Source organism: Apodemus sylvaticus, chromosome 8, assembly GCF_947179515.1.
Source record: "Apodemus sylvaticus chromosome 8, mApoSyl1.1, whole genome shotgun sequence".
In the NCBI taxonomy this organism is placed as follows: Eukaryota; Metazoa; Chordata; class Mammalia; order Rodentia; family Muridae; genus Apodemus; species Apodemus sylvaticus.
The window spans coordinates 88,608,353-88,628,500 of NC_067479.1; the positions used below are offsets into that span (position 1 = coordinate 88,608,353).

General features: G+C 45.8%; 1 long non-coding RNA gene across 3 annotated transcripts in view; it reads left to right on the forward strand.

The window, feature by feature from the left end:
• The window catches only part of LOC127690520 (uncharacterized), a 67,798-nt gene that overhangs the window by 25,342 nt on the left and 22,308 nt on the right, over window positions 1–20,148 (forward strand). The window contains exon 5 of one of the 3 annotated variants that reach the window (XR_007979158.1): window positions 19,800–19,865. The exons of 1 other annotated variant lie outside the window; for it this stretch is intronic. This is a non-coding gene — a long non-coding RNA (uncharacterized LOC127690520). Of the gene's footprint in view, window positions 1–300; window positions 963–19,799; window positions 19,866–20,148 lie in introns of those variants that run through there. One more of the 3 variants, XR_007979157.1, reaches the window with a different exon arrangement.

The window sequence follows — 20,148 nt, forward strand, 5'->3', positions numbered from 1 at the left end:
AGGCATCCTATTTTCCTGTTTGAGTTTCCATCTCCCTTCACGCCAACAGCTGAAGTTTCAAAAAATCCACTCTCCTAAAGAAGTCATAAAATTCCAGGAGCTGAATTCTCCAATTTTAGGCTAACCTAGAGACCTGGGGCATCCCTGCTCCTTCCAAAAGGAGACTGATTTTATAGCAGCTATTTACTGGGCCTGGCCTATATGCCAGGCATTGGCATGATCTCTTTGAGACTTCACAACAGGTCAGAATGGTATGTTTCAAGAGGAGAACTGATTCTTTTTCTCCTTCTCCACCCCCAGTAGGTATCTATATCAGGGGACATTTTCCCTCTTTTGTGCTTGAAATGAAAGGGAAAGACTTGTTTTTCTGCAATAAATAGTGCAGACAAGAGGAAAGACACTTTCGACTGGTCTGAAGATCTACATTTGGGTCCCAGTGGAGACAAGATGGTGCAGAGACTGACTAAACAGTCAGCAAAGGATACAGAAAGATGCTGTGCTCTGGAAGACTCATGATGAGATTCAGCTCCAAACTGGCTGAGGTCATTACTAGACCCAAGGCCCATGTGGAATTGGAGCCAAGAAGCAATCTGGAAGGGAACAGGGCCCACCACATCAGAACAATGGACTGTTCCCCAAACTTCTTCCAAGATCAGCTCCTGGTCCCCACGGGGGCATCACCACGTTTGCTTTGAGGAGGGCATCTGTCACATCTCCCAGGAACAACTAGGAGAGACTTTTAGAGAGAAGCTTTACCACTGTTCCACAGGTGGGAGCTTAGAGCTCCCAGGATTTGAATATTGGTGCTAACAGAATGATGATTATATGCACAGCTGTCGTTAAATAACATTTGATTAAATGGTTTTTAATGGTTGCCATAGCATTCTCTCTTTTTTGGATGTATTGGGGTTAATTTATCTGATGCCTTATTGTTGCAAAATTAAATGGTTTCTCTCTACAAACCCCACTGTGATCAGTGTTTGTGAATATACATTCAAGAGCAATGGGTATGGGGATGTTATTTTGTTGTGTGTGTGTGTATGTGTGTGTGTGTTTGTGTGTATGTGTGTGTAGTGCATATGAATGCATGCATGTATGTGTGTTTCTGTGTGTGTATGTAGGTGCACATGAGTGTATGTGTGTGTGTGTGTTGTGAGAAGGCCAACTTTTTTGTATGTTTCTTGGACAAAGTTTTTTTTTTTTTTTACATTGTTTATTGAAGCCTTGGGCCAATTTTGTTTGTGTAGTGATATTTTTCTGACAATTAGCAGTGGTATTTATATGTTGAGTCCCCCCCTCCCTTTTATCATATATTTGGCCTTTTCTTTTCACTATTTTTAAGGTTTGATACAACTTTTAGTTTTCCCTGTTATTTTGAAATAATCTCAAGTTTATAGAAAACTTGCAAAAAACAGTACAAAGGCCTGTTCCCTGCCCCCCACCCCCAGGACATTCTCCCTCCTAATCACAATGTCAGCTTCAAGTGCAGGAAGTTAACCTGGCATATAGATCTCAGCCTTTCTCAGATGCCACTGAGACTTGGCTAAACCTTTGCTGAAACCTTTGCTGATCATCTTAGCCGTGCACCAGCTAGAGGGAGGATCTGGGCCAGTGACACGGTTGCAGCGACATGGGTTGGAGCAACACGGTTGCAGCGATACGGTTGCAGTGACATGGCTTGCAGCTGGTTGCCTTTGCTCTTCAGTCTCCTTCATCTCCGCAACTTGGGTCTTCATTTGGCTTTAATGACTTGGACATTTTTGGAAGGTCCAGGTTGCTAATTCTATCGTTTATTCACTCATTTTTTTTTCCTAGATGTTTCCAGAGAGCTGCTTCAGGTTTTCTAAATCTGGCAAGACCACCAGAAGTGGTGCCTGGTTCTTCCCACTGTATCCCACCAGGCCACAGGTCATTTTAGATTTTTCTCAGTATTGGAGGGAAAAATTTTGATTGCTTCATGAAGGAGTTTCTCCTCTGAAAAGTTACTTGTTTTCTTTTGTAACTACGCACACACTTTATGGAGAAAATTTGAGACTATGTATTTTAATTCTATTCAATTTGTTCATTTGTATAATTTTAATCTACACAACCATGAATTTCCATTTGCTGTGGTTGATTATGTTAACAATTGCTACCTGTTTGTGTGTTTAAGCTTCCCTAGATTGGGCCTGAGGAAGTCCCTCCCTGGGGGCCTCTGCAGCCCTTTGATCCTTTCCCCATAATTCCCTGAACACTGTAACAAGCTAAGACTTCTTGGCTCCTTTGAGGAAAGAATGCTATTGAGAAGCCGTTTCAGGTTGGATAGAAATGTCTCCATAAACTCAGGTGTTTGGACACTTGGTCCTCAGTGGCCTTATTCAGGGAAATTTGACGAGCACAGTCTTGCTGGAGAAAGTGTGTCACCAGGGCAGGATTCTGGTATTCATGGTCTTGGCTCATGTCTACTTCTCTTTCTCTCTGCTTCATGCTTGTGGTTTGAAGATGAAGGCTGTTCCCACCATGCCTGATTCTTGACATCCTGCCTGCCTACTAAGATAGTTCTCCCTCCGGAACTGTAAACCCCCAAACCTTTCTTCTGTAAGTCGAGTTGGTCATGGTATTTCAATCAACTCAAGAGAAAAGTGACAGACACAGGAGCTGATATCTGGGTCCCAGGTGTGCTCATTTCTACTGTAGAGTCGGGGTGTTTTGTTCTTTCAATGGGCACATCCACACAAGCACAAACTTGCACACTTCGTTCTCTATAATACATTTATTAAATTGCATTTGATTAATCAGTAATGGCTACTATAGTAGAGTGGAAATTAAAACATGTCTAATGGCTTCCCTAGAAGACGCATGCATCCATAGAATATGAGGTTGTCTTAGGGTTGCTATTGTTATGATGAAACACCGTGACCAAAAGCAAGCTGGGGATGGAAGGGTTTGTCTGACTTATGCTTCCATAGCATTGTTTATCATCAAAGGAAGTCAGGACTGGAACTCAAACAGGGCAGGAACTCGGAGGCAGAGGTGACACAGAAGCCATGGAAGGGTGCTGCTTGCTGGTACCAGAATACCAGGGCATTTGGTCCTGCCTAGGTGGCATAAGGTGGCAGTCTTAGCAAGCCACGGAGGGCAAGCTGGTAAGCAGTGTTATTCCAAGACTTCTACTTTAATTCCCATCTTGAATTCCTGCTCTGTCTTCCCTCAGTGATTGCATAGTTAGCGTTTCCATTGCTGTGATGAAACACCATGACCATGGCAACTTGAAAGGATTTGTTTGGCTTACATTTCCATATTGCTGTTCATTATCAAATAAAGTCAGGCCAGGAACTCAAACAGGATAGGACTGGAGGCAAGAGCTGATGCAGAGGCCATGGAGGGGTACTGCTTACTGTCTTGCTTCCTATGGCTTGTTCAACCTGCTTTCTTAAAGAATTGAGGACTATGTGATTGAGGCTCTTCTCCACTTTCTCTTCTATTAGATTCAGTGTATCTGGTTTTATGTGGAGGTACTTGATCCACTTGGACTTGAGCTTTGTACAGGGAGATAAGAATGAAAAGTCTCAAACACATGGGCATAGGGGAAAAGCTCCTGAACAGAACACCAATGGCTTATTCTCTAAGATCAAGAATTGACAAATGGGACCTCATAAAATTGCAAAGCTTCTATAAGGCAAAAGACACTGTCAATAGGACAAAACAGCAACCAACAGATTGGGAAAAGATCTTTACCAATCCTCCATCCGATAGAGGGCTAATACCCAATGCATACAAAAACCCCAAGAAGTTAGACTCCGGAGAATCAAATAACCCTGTTAAAAATGGGGAACAGAGCTAAACAGAGAATTCTCAACTGAGGAAACTCAAAGGGCTGAGAAGCACCTAAAGAAATGTTCAGGCTGGGCGGTGGTGGCGCAAGCCTTTAATCCCAGCACTTGGGAGGCAGAGGCAGGCAGGTTTCTGAGTTAGAGGCCAGCCTGGTCTACAGAGTGAGTTCCAGGACAGCCAGGGCTACACAGAAAAACCCTGTCCCGAAAAACAAAAACAAACAAACAAAAAAGTTCAATATCCTTAGTCATCAGGAAAATGTAAATCAAAACAACTCTGAGATTCCACTTCACACCAGTCAGAATGGCCACAATCAAAAACTCAGGGGACAGCAAATGCTGACAAGGATGTGAAGAAAGAGGAACACTCCTCCATTGTTGGTGGGATTGCAAGCTAGAACAACTCTGCAAATAAGTTATGAAGTTCCTCAGAAAACCAGACATAGTACTACCTGAGGACACAGCTATACCACTCTTAGATATATACCCAGAAGATGTTCCAACATGTAATAAGGACACATGCTCCACTATGTTCATAGCAGCCTTATTTATAATAGCCAGAAGTTGGAAAGAACCCAGATGTCCTGCAACAGAGGAATGGATACAGAAAATGTGGTACATTTACACAATGGAATACTACTCAGCTATTAAAAACAACAACATCATGTAATTCTTAGGCAAATGGATGGAACTTGGTAAATATCATCCTGAGTGAGGTAACTCAGTCATAAAAGAACAAACATGGTATGAATTCACTGATAAGTGGATATTAGCCCAAAGGTTCATAATACCCAAAATACAATTCACATATCATATGAAGCCTAAGAGGGAAGACCAAAATGTGGATGCTTCAGTGCTTTTTAGAAGGGTGAACAAAATATTCACAGGAGGAAATATGGAGACAAAGTGTGGAGCAGAGACTGAAGGAAAGGCCATCCAGGAACTGCCCCACCTGGGAACCATCCCATATACAGCCACCAAACTTGGACGTTGTTGTGGTTTCCAGGAAGTGCTTGCTGAGGAAGCCTGATACGGCTGTCTCCTGAGAGGCTCTGCTAGAGCCTCACAAATACAGAGGTGGAAGCTCGCAGCCAACCATTGGATTGAGCTCAGGGGGTCCCCAATGGAGGAGTTGGAGAAGGGACTGAAGGAGCTGAGGGGGTTTGCAGCCCCATGGAGGGAGCAATAGTGTCAACAGGCCAGACCCCCAGAGCTCCTGGGGACTGGACCACCAACCAAAGAGTACACATGGAGGGACCCATGGTGCTGGCCACATATGTGGTTATGAGCATGGCCTTGATGGACATCAGAGGGAGGAGAGGCCCTTAGGCCTGAGGGTGTTCCGTGTTCTAGTGTAGGGGAATTCCAGGGCAGGAGGACAGGGGTGAGGGTGGGGGAGCACTCTCATAGAGGCAGGGGTAGGGGAATGGTATAGGGAGTTTCCAAAGGAGAGATGTGGAAGGGGGAAAACATTTGAAATGTAAATAAAGAAAATATCCAATCCAAAAAAAAATAAATAAAATAAAGAATTCAGGACTAACAGCCCAGGGACAGCACTGCCCTCAATGGGCTGAGCTGTTCCCATCAATCACTAATTAATAAAATGCCCTACAGGATTGCCTGCAGCCTGATCCTAGAGCAGCATTTTCTTAATTGAGGTCCTTTCCTCTCAGATGACTTTAACTTGTGTCATGTTGAGATAAAACTTTTCTATATGGAGGCAGAGTAGACGTGGGGTGGATTAGGAAACAGCGAGGTTCTCATGTTCTTGGTTTTCTGTCACTGATTCAGGACATCCAAGGCTCAGTGATTTATGGGAAAGAGGTTTATTTTTGCTCATGGTTCTTATGCTTGGAAGTCCGAGAACATGGCACCCGAATCTGTTGGTTTCTGGCACAGCCTTTGCGCTACCTTCGTCTCACAACAGAAGCAGGGAAGACAAGCGGGCAAGTGAGAAAGTAGCAAGTATGAGGGTAGACTTGCTTTATAACAACCAGTTACTATGGTGATTAGCCCAGCCCCCCTGCATTAATGCCTGATGACGCAATGTCCTTCCAGCACTGCCTCCACCTCCACAAGCCACATTCAAATACACCACAGGGCAGCCCTCTCATTTGTCTGCTGTTGTATACCAGTGTGAAACCTGGCTCCCCTCCTGCCACATTTAAGACTCTGAGTTATTTGATCAATAGCTTCCTACCACTGTCTTTGCTCTGCGGACAGCCTCCTCCCCATCCAACAGGCTTCCACACACTTTTATGCATGGCTCTTCAGTCTATGCATGTTTCAGCACCACATGCTGGCCCGTTTCACAGTCCCCTTACCCTCCCCCTTACCCTCCCCCTTACCCTCCCCCTTACCCCCCCCCCCCCACACTCTGCTGAACTCAGATACTATCACAGTTTGGATTTGAAATGTTCCCAAAGTCGCATGTGTTGTAGCCTTGTTAGGCAGCCGCTCACTGTATCAGAAGGTGGTGGACACTTTAGAAAGTAGGGCATGGTGGAGGAAGTTAGGTCATTAGAAGCATGGCCCTGCGGGGAATATTGGGAATCTCACCTGCCTTCCCATTCCCCTAGCTGGCTGGCTTTGATCTATCACCGCTTCTTACCATGATACTCAGTCTTGCTATAGGCTCAGAGCAGTGAGCCCCTGAAGTCAGGAGACAAAGCACACCTTTCCTTCTTTTCTTCAGCTGATTTTCCTAGGTGTTCTGTCACAGGAATGGAAAGCTCACTGACACCACCTTGGGCTCCCTCCCTCATTCTCTGGGCATCTGCTGTGTTCAGGGTTTGGCCCTCACCCCACCCCATCAGTGTTTCCAGCTTCTACCTGGCTCTTGCACTGTCATGCATTGAGGCTGAACTGCCACAGAGGCTTCTAGAATAAATTGTCCAAAAACAGATGGGAATAGTATATAAAGACCGTTTTGGTGTACAGAAACTATATATTTTAAGGAGAAATGCATTTATCAGCCCGTTTCTTTATGTTTGTTCAATCTAGTTCCATATTTTGATCTTAACCACGCATATGAGCTTAAGTGTCCCTCCCAGACAGATCAAGACTTGGGTATAACAAATTTTGGGATGTGAAACAGGAGGACTGGAAAGAACAAAGTGGAGACAGGGGAAAACCAGCACAGGGGAATGCAAGGAGTGTCTGAAGGTGTGGTCCCAGAAGCTGGAACAGAGGACACTCTCTTCTGGGCTTTTGTCTTTAGTATCTCAAAGGTTGTTCTGGCTGTGGGATCCACTGCACTTCTGGAGTTGTGGGATAGGCTGTTATAGGCTTCCTTTAGAGCTGTGTTAGAGACAAGAAGTGATAAGAGAGAAAGGAGGAGGGAGGGAGGGAAAGGAGAGTCAGTATGGAAAGGAGAGAGAGAGAGAGAGAGAGAGAGAGAGAGAGAGAGAGAGAATATGAGTCATGCTGCTGAGATTGAGGTGCTGGCAGATAACACCTTGTATAGAGGTTGCCACAATAATAACCTTGGCCTAAGAGTAGGCTGAGAGGATGTGTGAGATGGACCATTCAAGATGCCTGGCATCACCTCAAAGGTACAGTACATCTTACTCTTATCTTTTCTTATTTAATACTGCTTATTTTTGATTTAATATTTAACCACATAATTTATTCTGAAGTATGGCATGAGGTAGGGAGTAGAATTTAAATTTGTTCCTTGGCAGATGGGTCAATTATCCTCAAGCCACAATTCACAGAATAGTCCATAATGTTCCAAACTGGTGATTTTTTAAAATTTTCATCTTAGAAAATCTAGTAATGTGTATACAATGTATCTAAATCATACCCCGCCCCCACTCTCAGACATTCAATTCTAACACATATCCCTTCCAACTTCATGTCTTTTCTGTTGTTTTGGATAACTCATCTTAAAAATATGTCGACATTTCAAATATACTGAATTTGTTTCATCTCCTTGCCTATTACTTCCATTGTAACTCAGACTATTTTGATTATTTTAGCTTTGGAATGCATCTGAATACACACAGAGCAGATATCTTTCCTAGCACCATCCTTCTTCCTGGAGATACACAAGTAGCCAAATTTTTTTGTAGAGGAACTTTGGGATATTATCATGTGTGTAGTTCTCTTTGAACTTTATCTAGAGCAGTGGTTCTCAACCTTCCTAATGCTGTGACTCTTTAATACAATTCCTCAGGTTGTGGTGACCCCAACCATAAAATTATTTTTGTTGATACGTCATAACCGTAATTTTGCTACTGTTATGAATTGTGACGTAAATAGCTGTGTTTCCCGATGGTCTTAGGTCACCCCCATGGAAAGGTCCTTTGACCTTTAAGGGGTCACAACTCAGAGGTCAAGAACCATTGATCAAGGGGAAAGGCTTGGAGAATGCTTGGAGATTGCTTGGAGATTCTTCTGCTAAGTAGCAAATCTCTTTTCACAGATGGCCAAAAGACATAGACTAGAAACTAACAATGCACAGGTTGTAAGATTCTACAAGGTGCTGCCACACGGCCACCCACTGACAGAGAAAAGGACGGTTACTTTACACACAACCAACACAGCGTGGAGAGCTTTCCTCCAAGCTTTTAGACACTCATATTGGGAAAAGGACTGAGATGAAGTTCTAGCCACAAGCTCTTTAGGACTAATTCCAGAATCTGGATTTCATATGGGAATCCTGGGTCCTAGTGTGTTTGAACTAATTTTAATAGAGGCTCTAGAAAGAATGCCCTAGGAGTGAAAAGTAGGTAATATTAGGATAAAATACAATAGCATCTGAGTTCATTTTTAATTGCTGTAGCACAATACCTGGGACTGGGAAGTTTATAAAGCAAAGGAGTTTATTGAGGTCACTATTCTAGAAGTTGGAAGTCAAAGGTCAGATAGAAAATCTTTTGAGGGCCTTAGCTCATTATAACATGGTACCAATGTTGAGGGCAAGGTGGCACATGCAGAAGAGAGAAGATACGGGGCTAGGCTCACTTTCCCACTGCCTGTTCTTATGAGAATGAACCCATTTCCATGAGAAAAGCATTGATTTTTCTGTTTCAGCTACCTTGATGCTGCTGTGAGCAAAACACTCTGTAGAAGCAACTGAAGAGAAAACGTTTACCTGGGCTCCCTCTGTTCCCAGGTACCCCAGGTTAGGACTTTCAATCCATCATGATAGGGAAGGCAAGGCCGCTTAGTTGATGGTACCCTGACTCTGTGGTGGAAGATAGCCATTCACTTGGTGGTAGACCAGGAAATGGAGACCGTATCTGGACCAAGGACAATCCACTTCGGCCCCGCCTCTTGGGGACATTTGACAGTGATAATCTAACCACCTCATAGAGGCCTTATCTTTACCACTGCCATGAAGGTGATCAAATTCTAATCTCACGGGGCAAGCAAGATGGCTCAGTGGGTAAAAGGTACTTGCTGCCAAGGCTGATGACCTGAGTTCAATTCCTGGGACCCACAGGATGGAAGGAGAGAACTACTTTCCTGCTGTCATCCTCTGACCTCCACACACATACTCTATCACATACACCTACTTCTATCCACACCCCATTCCAACACACATCACCACCTCCTACGCGAAATAGGTGCAATTAAAAATGTAAAGATATTCAATCTGAGTGTTGGAGAGAACAAACCATGCTCTAGGCCATGTCCCTGAGACACACAGCTGGCCTTCCTTATCAGACCTTGCTTTAGTCCTCCGTGGCCCTGCTGAAGTCTAGTGTTCCTGTCCATTCTCCTGCCTGCCCCTGGCCTGGCCTGCTCTGGCCCGCCCCCCCCCCCTCCCTCTGAGGCTGGTGGCTGGCTCTCAAGTTATACCTGAATCTGTCCTCTGTTCTATTCAAATTCTTCCCAGCCTTGGCCATCTGAGCTCTACAATAGCACCCTGGGAACAAAGATATGCAAACAAAGAGACTTGGGTTCTTAGGGTGAAGTTTCTCCAGCTCCCCAAGACACTTCTTCCTTCTGGCAAATCTCCCTTATTGGAAAGACATAGAACGTTGTGTATTTCTTGGCATGAGGAAGAAAACAGAATGGAATGCCTTCAAGGTGCCAGGGATTGCACAGCTCGCCATATCTGACCCTCATAGCAACCCTGGAGGAAGGATGCTTTCATCCACCTTACAGAAAAGGAAACTGAGGTTATAGAGTCCACAGAACTTATGCTAAGTCATGCAGAAGACTCTAGTCCACGGACACAACACTATCATCCGCTCTGTGCTGGGAAACCTGCTTTGGGTGTGTAGCTGTGGCCTATGGCAAGGATTTGAACAGATCTGATCTGAAGACCATTGTTTTCCTTCCGACCTCTGTCCATGGCACACATAGCACACAGATTTTTAAGGCTCGTCTATAAAGCCGGGTATGCCCGGAAACACAGTAGAGATGCAGCTACGCAGACAGTCTAAGATGGAGTCATCTGCTTTCTGCTGGACCAGAAAGGCGAGGCCTCCTTCGCTCCTTTTTTTCTTCTCCCCTTGGCTCAAGGAAGGATGGCTTGGGTTTTGCAAAGCCAAGCTGAGGACTTTTGCCAGCCTTCAGGCTTCTTAGCCACATTCAGATGCATCAAACTCACAGAACATCTCTCCCCAGCTGCAGGCTTATGGAATAGGAAAACCACTCATTTCCCTTCGAGAGGGAGAGAGAGGCGCCCAAAGCAGATATTTCAATATATTTCAATTTAGCCGAGGGAAGCCAGAACATGGATGTTGTTGCCAAGGAAACCACCTCCTTCCTCCCAGTGTGCTGTGCATACGTGTATCACCCCATCTCTTGGCTCTCCAAGGTAATATCATAGCCCCGTGCTTGGGGGAGGGTTTTTAAAAAGGCATATAAAACCTCTTAGCATCAAGAAGATTCATTAAATGACCTCACTCCAGAGAAGCTTAAATTATTCTTTTTCGAGCTTTTTATGCTGGAGACAGGGAAATGGCTGAGTCAGTCCTATCTCTTGTAGCCCAGCTCAGTGTGGGTGGAAAGGGTTTTTCAGAAACAAACAAATCAGTGTAGGGAAGTGTAGACGTGCAACTGTGTGTGTGTGTGTGTGTGTGTGTGTGTGTTAATAAGAGAGCCATCCTGTAGCTTCAATGTCACCAGCTAATTCCTCCGAGCAGATCTGCCAAGACCACCTTGATCCACAGCCTTCCTGGGTGGGTCCAGGAACTGCACAGGGAGTTCTGTTGTTCAGTCTGCTGAGCCTTGGGCTTGTTTTTTTTTTTTTGTCCCTAGCTGGTGTCTGGTCTGAAGCCCCTCTCACTTTCTCATTCATGCCTGCCCTGTGATCTGTGGTCAGCTGTTAATGCCACCCTCCCTCCCAGGCCAACCCAACCTCCCCGCTCATCACAGAGCTCCCAAGCTACTTGGCTTCCTTCCTGCCCTTTCCGAGTGTCTGGTGCTGAGACATCCCCTGCCCATTGGACATATAGATAAATATTAGGGCCCCTCTTTCGATTAATGACATAAGCTGAGGGTTTTGTTTTATATGTTAGAGGGGGTCCTGGGGCAATTTTGGTTGTGATATCATAGAAGAAGAACATTCACATCTGGTGGACCTCAGAGACCCAGATGTTGCCACCCAGGACACCCCTACAGCTAGTAGTTATTCACTCCTAAACCCAGCAATGCCAAAACTGGGAGACACCAGCTTTTCCCCCATTCACTTTGTTCACTCGTTAGAACAATGGTTTCTTTTATTTTAGGTGTATGTGTGTGTGGCCGGCTGCATGTATGCATGTTACATGCATGCAGTGCCCGTGGAGGTCAGGAGACGGTGCTGGATCTCCTGGAGGGGGAGTTACAGGAGGTTGTGAGCCGCTGATGCATGGACTGGGATCTGAGCCTGGTTCCTCTGAAAAGCAGCAAGTGCTCTCAGCTGTCTCCCTACCTACTAACACTGCTCCAGCCTGCACGCCCACATCTGGAGACAAAAACTGAACAGGATGGATGCCACTTTGCCATTTTCTCATTCGAGCCCATAGTTAGGACTGGGACAGTCATCTGGTTTGGTCCTCTTAGAGCTAATGACGACTCGTCTTAGCTTGTGAGTAGAGTGGGGAATCCTTTGCAGCTACCTTTCCAAGCCTGGCTGCAGGACTTGGTGTGGATACCCCATGGCTTCCTCCCTGTGTCAGCCACAGGCCCTCTAGGCATGATGCTCTGTGGCAACAGCAAGCAGGCTGAGAGGAGGAAAATGATCTGAGGTATTCTCCAAGGCTCCAACATCCTCCTTTCCTCCTTTAGAGGTATTCTAAGGTGGCACAGCCATGACCTGCTCACCTCATAGGTGGTCTTAGCAACCCTCACCTCCCAAATTCTGGCTTCCAGTCACTCCTCTACAGTATGAGCCCATGAAATTGCTCAAGGTTTGGAACACGGACTTTTAAACCAGATGACCCATAGCACATATTTACTGTGTGACCTTGACAGGTCACATCACTTTTCTGAGCCTCAAGTTCCTCTCTTGTAAAATGGGCCTGATAGTAACATTCCAGTCTCACACAGTTCTTGTGAGATGGAGCATGTTGTTTCCTGTGGAGTTCTTGGTTCCTCAGGAAGGTCCAGGGAAGGTTTTGTTATTGTTAGTCACTATTATTATTCCTCATCATCATTATTTTTGTTATTGTTTCCACAGCCTGTTGGCCCAATAAATGCAAACAAAGCAGACTCTTCAGGCCCCTCTGTCTTTCACAGGCCATCCATTTGCCTTGGTGGAACTCAGCCACACCTAAGTGACAGGGACCTTCTTGCTGAGAAGCCATTGATGTTGTCAGGTGTGATGAAGGTTTTCACAGGTTGAAGGAAGAGGTCAAGGCTGTGGAAACAGAACATGTGATGGAAACTTACCTATAAGAGGTCACTGACACCTGGACTTTGCATGGCAGTATCCTGTATCACCTGACCTTCATCAAGAGGTCAGGATGAGGTAGACACCTGGCTTCTGGGCATCCTTCCGTAGCAGCTTGGTCTGTCCATTGTGAAGGAAACTGGGCCTTATCCCCAGTTCCTGGATCACTGTGGACAAACATTGGATGAGATTCTAGGCACAGAACAATATTGGTGTGTATGGAGGCACACAGATGTGGGGAGGGGACATCTCCTCTTGTGAACAGGTACATTATATTTCCCTGATTGTTCTGACAAAACACCCGATAAAGGCGACTTAAAGACGGAGGGGTTTACTTTGGCTCACGGTTGTAAGGAATGCAGTCCATCCTAGCACGGGTGGGTGAGGGTGGGTGAGCGTTAGCAGTTATGAGGCAGGTGGCTGGTGTCCTTGCATCCGTGGTCTGAAATCAGAGCGCAATGAATGAATGCTGGTGTAGTTTGCTTTCTCCTTTATTCTACCCAGGATTCCAGCTACCCACTGTGGTATTGCCACAATTAAGACGAGTCTTCCCAACTCAGTTACACTAATCTAGATTATCGCTCACAGGCGTGGTCATAAGATTGTCCTCTCAATGATTCTAGATCCTATCAATGTGACCGTATTGACCATCAGAGCAAGCTGAGAGACTGGTGTGGGTCATCTAATGTCACCCTCCAATCCCACTGTGGGGTTCATCTCATGGGTGAGAAAGCTAACTCTCTATTTTGAGGGCGGCCAAGTCCCCTGCACGGTGTCCCAGCTTTCCAGTGCCGTCCCAGGATTGGGAGGTGTGGTCTGGCTGCCTTTATGGCTCGCACTGTGACCTTGTGCTTTGTCTTTCTGCTGCTATGCACAAAATGGCACAGACTTAGTGACTCATGCAGGGCACAGACTTCTCATTGTTCCAGATGCTGGAAGTCCAGTATCAAGGTGTTGACAGATTTGTGTCTGGTGAAGACCAACTTGCTTCTTCAAAGAGGGTGCCTGATTGTCCTGCTTCATACGAAGGGTTGAGGGGTCTTACTGGCATCTCTTTAATAAGGACACTAACTGTTTAAGATGGCTCTACCTTCATAGCCATTCATCCTTTACCCAAAGTCTCCACTGCCCAGCAGCATTGCTGTATGGGTTAGGATCCTAGCACACGGTTTGGGCGAGGCAGGCAATGTTGCCTCTGTGACACATGTATACTACACGTCTCACTGGATGAACTCCGCAGCATGCAAGAATTCCCACCGTGGACTCCTGTCTGGTTATCCTGGGTGACCAGGGTCAACAGAAGTGCTCTGCCAGCTACAAGGCACCTGCAGTTTCTGTCCAGATAGCCGACTGGTGGCCTCCCCATCAGAGGTAGGGGCTCTGGGCCTGTTGCTGCTTTGGACTCAGAGATCACGCTGTGTTATGGCACAGAAGCATCCTGGGAAACAGTGACACATGGCTCTCACAGACAGCTCTTCCATCTTGCCATTTCCTCCCTCTGCCCACCTGCTAAGCTCACATTTACACTCGACACCTCCATACTCCGTTCGCCTCCTCGCTCAGCCCCCTCCCGGATTTTATACCTTGTGATGTGGGTACAGGGGTGAGTAAAGTCATTAAAGTCATTATTCCCAGCACAGAAATGTCACTCACTCTATTCATACAACATTCTCCCCGCTTGATCTTTTGATGCTTTTAAATGCCTGGTATGACATTATGCATGCACACGCTCACACACACACACACACACACACACACACACACACACACACACACAAAGACAGAAAGACGGCACTCTCATTGGGGAGGGTTTTTTCTATAGAGTTGTCTTTTCTGCTGGTAGCACGAGGAGACTCCTTGTTACCTATTTACTAATTTCTAAAATGATTCTTATAATTTGGGGATTGAGTCTGTCTGTTGCTGACTGTAAGAGATTGTGGGGTTTGGGAGTTGGTTGACATTGGGATAGGAGGAGGTATGTCCAAGTTCTGGGTTCTTGTTCCGACAGCCATTTTTCATTTCTGGTCCAGAAGTACATCTGTAAAGTGGGCGGCTCCCCCACCCCATGGTCTGTTAAGTTCATGTATTATATATTACGTGGGGTTTTGAGAGGAAAGAGATGTAAGCAACTTCTTTAAATTCTAATTTACCTTGAACGGGGATGATTTGTGGAGGAGATAAAACAGATAAAGACAGAGAGGGTTGTTCTTAGGGCAGGAGGGGATCCTAGGCTCCCTAAGATCCTGTGAGGGGAAAGAGGGCAGAAGAGCTGCCAATGTTTCTCTTTTCTCTTCCGGATCCAGACGCAGGGACAGAGTGCTGCCAATCAGGACGCTTTTTGCTCCACCCAGAGCCTCGATCATCAGTTACAGCGGCTGCTTGGTTGTCCCAGCACATCCATGGAGTGTTTAAGATGACTGGTTCTGGTCTGGGGAGCTGTTTGAATGACAGGATTTTTAAAAAAAATCCTCAGAGCCCCTCAGAGCAGCCAGGTGAACAAGAAAACAAGGGCGAGTCCAGCAGCCACTGACTTGGGAGTCAAACTGTCCCTGCTCCCAAAGATATTGCTTGTTTACAGGATAATGCACACCAGGAGTGCTTATGAATATACACTTTAAAGACCCTGACATTAACACTAATTGTGATTTTAAAAAATTGTGTGTGTGTGTGTGTGTGTCCACCCCTTTTTGAGACAGTGTCTTTTATTGAACCTGCAGAGCTCCCTGATCGTATAGAACGGCTAGCATATGAGCTCCAGAAATCAGTGACCCCCATCATTCCAGCTCTGGGGTTACACATGCTCCCTCTGTGCCTGGATTTTTATATGGGTGCTTAGGATCTGAACTCTGTCTCTCACTCAGGCTTGTGTGGCTCTGTGCAGCAGACACTTTATATGGGAGCCATCTTCCCAGGCCCTAATTGTGCTTTTTAATAAAACAATTATAGCAATTGTTTGACAGTGCTTAACAGTTTCCCAGTGCCCCCGGGGAGAGGTGGGTCTTCCTTAACTGGCTCAAGAGTTGGTTCTGTTTGAGTCATGGGCCCAAGGAGAACGATGAGTGCTTTGATTGACAATTGTACTACAATTTCCTCCATGGAGGACAAGGGGCTCCCCCAAGTAAAGCTATTTCTAGGAAGAAATTCCTTAGTGGGTGACCCATTCAGGGTCTCCCATACCCTTCAGACAATGGGAGCCTGCTATATGCCCAGACAAAGAAGAAAAAGTGAGTTTTTTTGCTTCTTCACCTTTCCCTAGCAGGCACAAGTCTGGACCTCTCTCTGGGGTTGCCTACTCCCCCAGGGGGAGCCAAACTCTTTCTGGAAAATACTACAGCATAGTTGTTTTCTGCTTTGTGAGTCGCATGGATCAAATACTCTGAAAGCATCCATGGAGAGAATCTAAGTGAGTAGGCGTGGCTATGTTCCAATAAAGCTTTATTTACAACAAAAGAGCAGCAGGCTGGATTAGACCCGCAGTCATGGTGTACTAGCACTGGTCCCTCCCAATTTTATTAATCTCCGGTTCCTTGAGATAGTGGCTGTTCTGCTTAGCAAATGCACCCGGCTCTCCCCAGGATCAAATAGAGGAGGATACAGATGCCCAGGACCCACTGTGGATTTGAACAATGGATGATTTTTTTACAGGTAGACTTGGGTGTCTGTGTGCTTAACAATCAGTCCCCATGCTCTGCATTATACAGTACTATGAGCTGGTCTTTATGAATTAGCCTCAGAGACAAAAAGATCTTACATGGAATGCAGGTAGAGTTGAAGACTAGTGATCTTGGCAGCTGTGTGGGGCTAGAGACGGAGTGATTTTTGCAGGGTGGCTGTCCTGAAGGAGACCAAGATGGTTCTGGAGATGAAGACTGGCTGCCTGTCTCAGTTAACCCGCATTTTCCTTGGTGTTCATCTCTTCCTACATCCTACATTCTGTTATCAACTAGCCAGGAGTGGAGTTGATTAAAAATCCACGTGTGGAATCTGAGATACTTAGTTCTCTAACAGGAGGTGGTCAGGCCTCTGATGGTCTTTTGTACTGCTACTCTGCAGGAGTCATACCAGTGAGCTGGCTTCTTTTCTCTGCTATCCTCAAAGTCTCCCTTTCCACTCTTAATGCCCTTTCTCTTTCCTCTAGATATACTTACCCCAGCTCCTGGTGATGCCCGCCCCAGTTCTGACAAGCCCAGTGCCTTTTTGCTATGATTCATCATGGGATCAAGATCAGGGTATCTCTCTCCTATGTCTTTTCTCTTTCTGTGTTTTCTTTCCCCACAAACACTCACTCCTAACACCTGCCAGGTTTTCTCCTGGGGATACAGCCTGCTGCTATGAGTAAAGATGCTCCAGTCATAGACAGAACAAGCCTTAACGTGTGACTCTGGACCAGAGCCTCCACCATCTCTGATGCCCACCGTGGGCTTAGGCACTTGTTGCACTGGGAGGCACCTGACACTGTATTCTGTATTCAGCTTTCCCTTTGGTAGCACTGAACCTTTATCCATGGGGATCCACTCTATTCCACTCTGAGTCTATGTAGACCGGTCAGGGTAACATGTGACGCCCTTCCTGGCAAATCAGTGCACCTGGCTCTTCCAACCACACTGACTGGTTCAAGGATGGATAGGCAATGTTAGTTCAATGCTTGTCTGGGGTGTCTTGGAGAAGAGAACTCTTCAAATATGGGGTTGGGTGCTGTCAGCCTGGGGATGCTGGAACCCACCAGCGCAGGAAATAGGAAGCCAAGAAAAACTCAGAGGAGTTCTGAGAAGGAGAGAGGAAAATCAGGCCCAGTGGAATCCAATGAGACTTGAAGTCACATCAGCTTATAGACTATCCCTCAGGGTCTCTCTCTCTCTCTCTCTCTCTCTCTCTCTCTCTCTCTCTCTCTCTCTCTCTCTCTCTCTCTCTCTCTCTCCTCTCTCCCCCCTCTCGACAGATGACTTGGAAAGCTTTCATCAATCAACCCAGATTTATCCTACCCAGAGCAGCACCACAAAGTAGACAGTCTTGGCAGGGTGAATATCAGGCTTGAGGTGCCCACAAAGCTTGACCAGAACAGGGGTTAACCATACCTGGGGTCTCAGCTAACTAGGCCACATAGAAATCCACTCTAATTTCATTTCAGTCGCTGCTTTAATAAAATACCCTGACTGACAGCAACTTTAGGGGAGTTAAGAGTGTTATTTACCTTACAATACCAGGTTACAGTCCATCACGGAGAGAAATCAAGGCAGGAATTCAAGCAGCTTCATCACATCTAGTAAAGAACAGAGAGAAATAAATGCAACCGTACGATCTGCTTGCTTGCTATGTTAGCTTTCTTCACTCTTACATAGTTCATGGCCCAGCCTAAGGAATGGCACCACCCTCAGTGGGCTGTGTCAGTTAACAATCAAAATAATCCCCGATGGGCCCACAGAACATGCATCATTAAGCCTTTCTTCCCAGGTGACTTTAGGTTGTGTCAGGTTAACAGTTAAAACAAACTAGCACAAAAAAAATCATATGCAAATTTATTTTGTGTCATTTCTGTGATATTGGCTATTTAATCCTGGGCCTCAGCTGTGGGAGGCAGGCACTCTGCTGAGCTACAGCATTTCCCCCTGGCTATTACTTTTGTATTTGTTTTGTAAAATCCAAGCACATAGCATGGTCCTTGGTAATCCTGCTGGTTATGGGTTGATCAGGAGCAACCTAGCCTCCCTTTTTACCAGTCACTTGAACACTCTCCTTCCGTACGAGGGCTGCGGCTCACCCCACTTATCTAGTTTTGAAGCTGAAGCCTTCTACATCGCTCTTCTCAAGATGGCTTTACATTTCCAGCTCCTCTGTGACTTGCTCTGTTTAGATCTCAGCCTTGCCTTGGATCTGACACCTAACAAAGCCGGGCTTGGTTTCCTTACTTATAAGATGGTGATGAGGCGAGCTCATCCATGTAAAAGTATCCTCAAGGGTTTGGATGTGAGGGAGGGGGGCTCTGAATAGCCTACTGAGACATTAACTCATATAAAGGAGGAAATCAAAGACACTGTCTTCAGGAGACAGTGGCCAAGAGACTGAGATGATACTTAGGGTCCATCAGATGTGGTGCTTATCAGCCAGGAGAACAGAGTGAGGCCCAGAGCCCCTGATGGCTGCATAGAGTCTTATCTACTTGTGGGTACTTTAGAAGATTACACAAGAGCCAGGTGTCCTTGGTTCCTCTAGGAATACTCTGAAGTTTTCTCTCTGTTGCCAACCACAGGGAGAGAATGTTCTAGTGACATGACAGAAAGATCTGCAGATAAGTGAGGTAGCCTTGCTTTTGTTTATCCCTTTTATGAGCTGTGAAGACTGAATGCTGATGACTGTGTTTCTGGTTTGCAAAGCTTGCAACCAGCCTTGTCCTGAGCTTCTCAAGGTTGGCAGTGTATCCATGCAGCCTGCAGGCTGGTCTTCATTCCAGCTTGTGAAGTTGAGTAAGACTGGATTTTCTTTCTGCTAGCTGACTCTGCACAAGAATACAATGTATAAGCAAGTCCAGACACTGCTGGACTCAGGGTCACATCCTTTCGGTCCCCACTGGCTGTATGGCTTGCCTCCTGTGAGCCTCTACTCAGTGACTTTGGACATCTCTCAAATGACTTGAATTATTTACACAGAACTCTTTGAAATTCTCCAGAGGCCTCCTGCAGGCCTTGATGAAGCTTAAACACTCAGGGGCAGACACCGGAGAAATCTATGAGGCCTCTGTTGAGCTGTGATCAAAGAAGGAACAGCCCTGCGGGCTGAGCTTCTACCTCCATGGCTCCCACTGCGACCACTGCAGGTTCCTTTACAGTTCGTCTTTGTGTAGAGGGCTGATGTGATTTTGAGCAGAAGTAATTGTCATGAAGAAGTTTCCTAGAATGATATCCTGTTATGGTTTGACTATGGAAGGTTCTAGAAATTCTAGGTAGGGGATGTAACCTACCTGGAGGAACATTCAGGTAAATACCTGTAGGTCATTGGGAACTATGACTTTGAATAGTATACCTGGTTGTTAGTCCCTCCCTTTTTTTGCTATTTCCTGTTAGCCACAAGATAATAACTTCTATTGCATGCTTGTTCCTGTTAGCTTTCTGCTAAGATACCATGACCAAAAGCAGCCGAGACAAGAAAGCTTATTTTAGTTTACAGGTTCCGATCTATCCTTGGCGGAAGGCAAGGCAAGAACTACTGACAGAAGATTGAAGCAGGTAAGAGTGGAGGAACACACTTACTGGCTTGCTTCCAGGCTCACATTCAGCTAACTTTTTTATACAACCCACTTGCCTAGGACAACACGCTCACAGCGGATAGAGTCCTCCTACATCAGCTAGCAACCAAGAGCACGATCCGTAGACATGCCCTCAGACCAATCTGAGGGAGGCAGTTCTTCAGGTGAGGCTCTATCTTGCCAGATGCGTCAAGTTCACAACCAACATTAGCCAACACAATGTGATATCCTTATGATATCTACCTAAGAGTATGTAATCAACC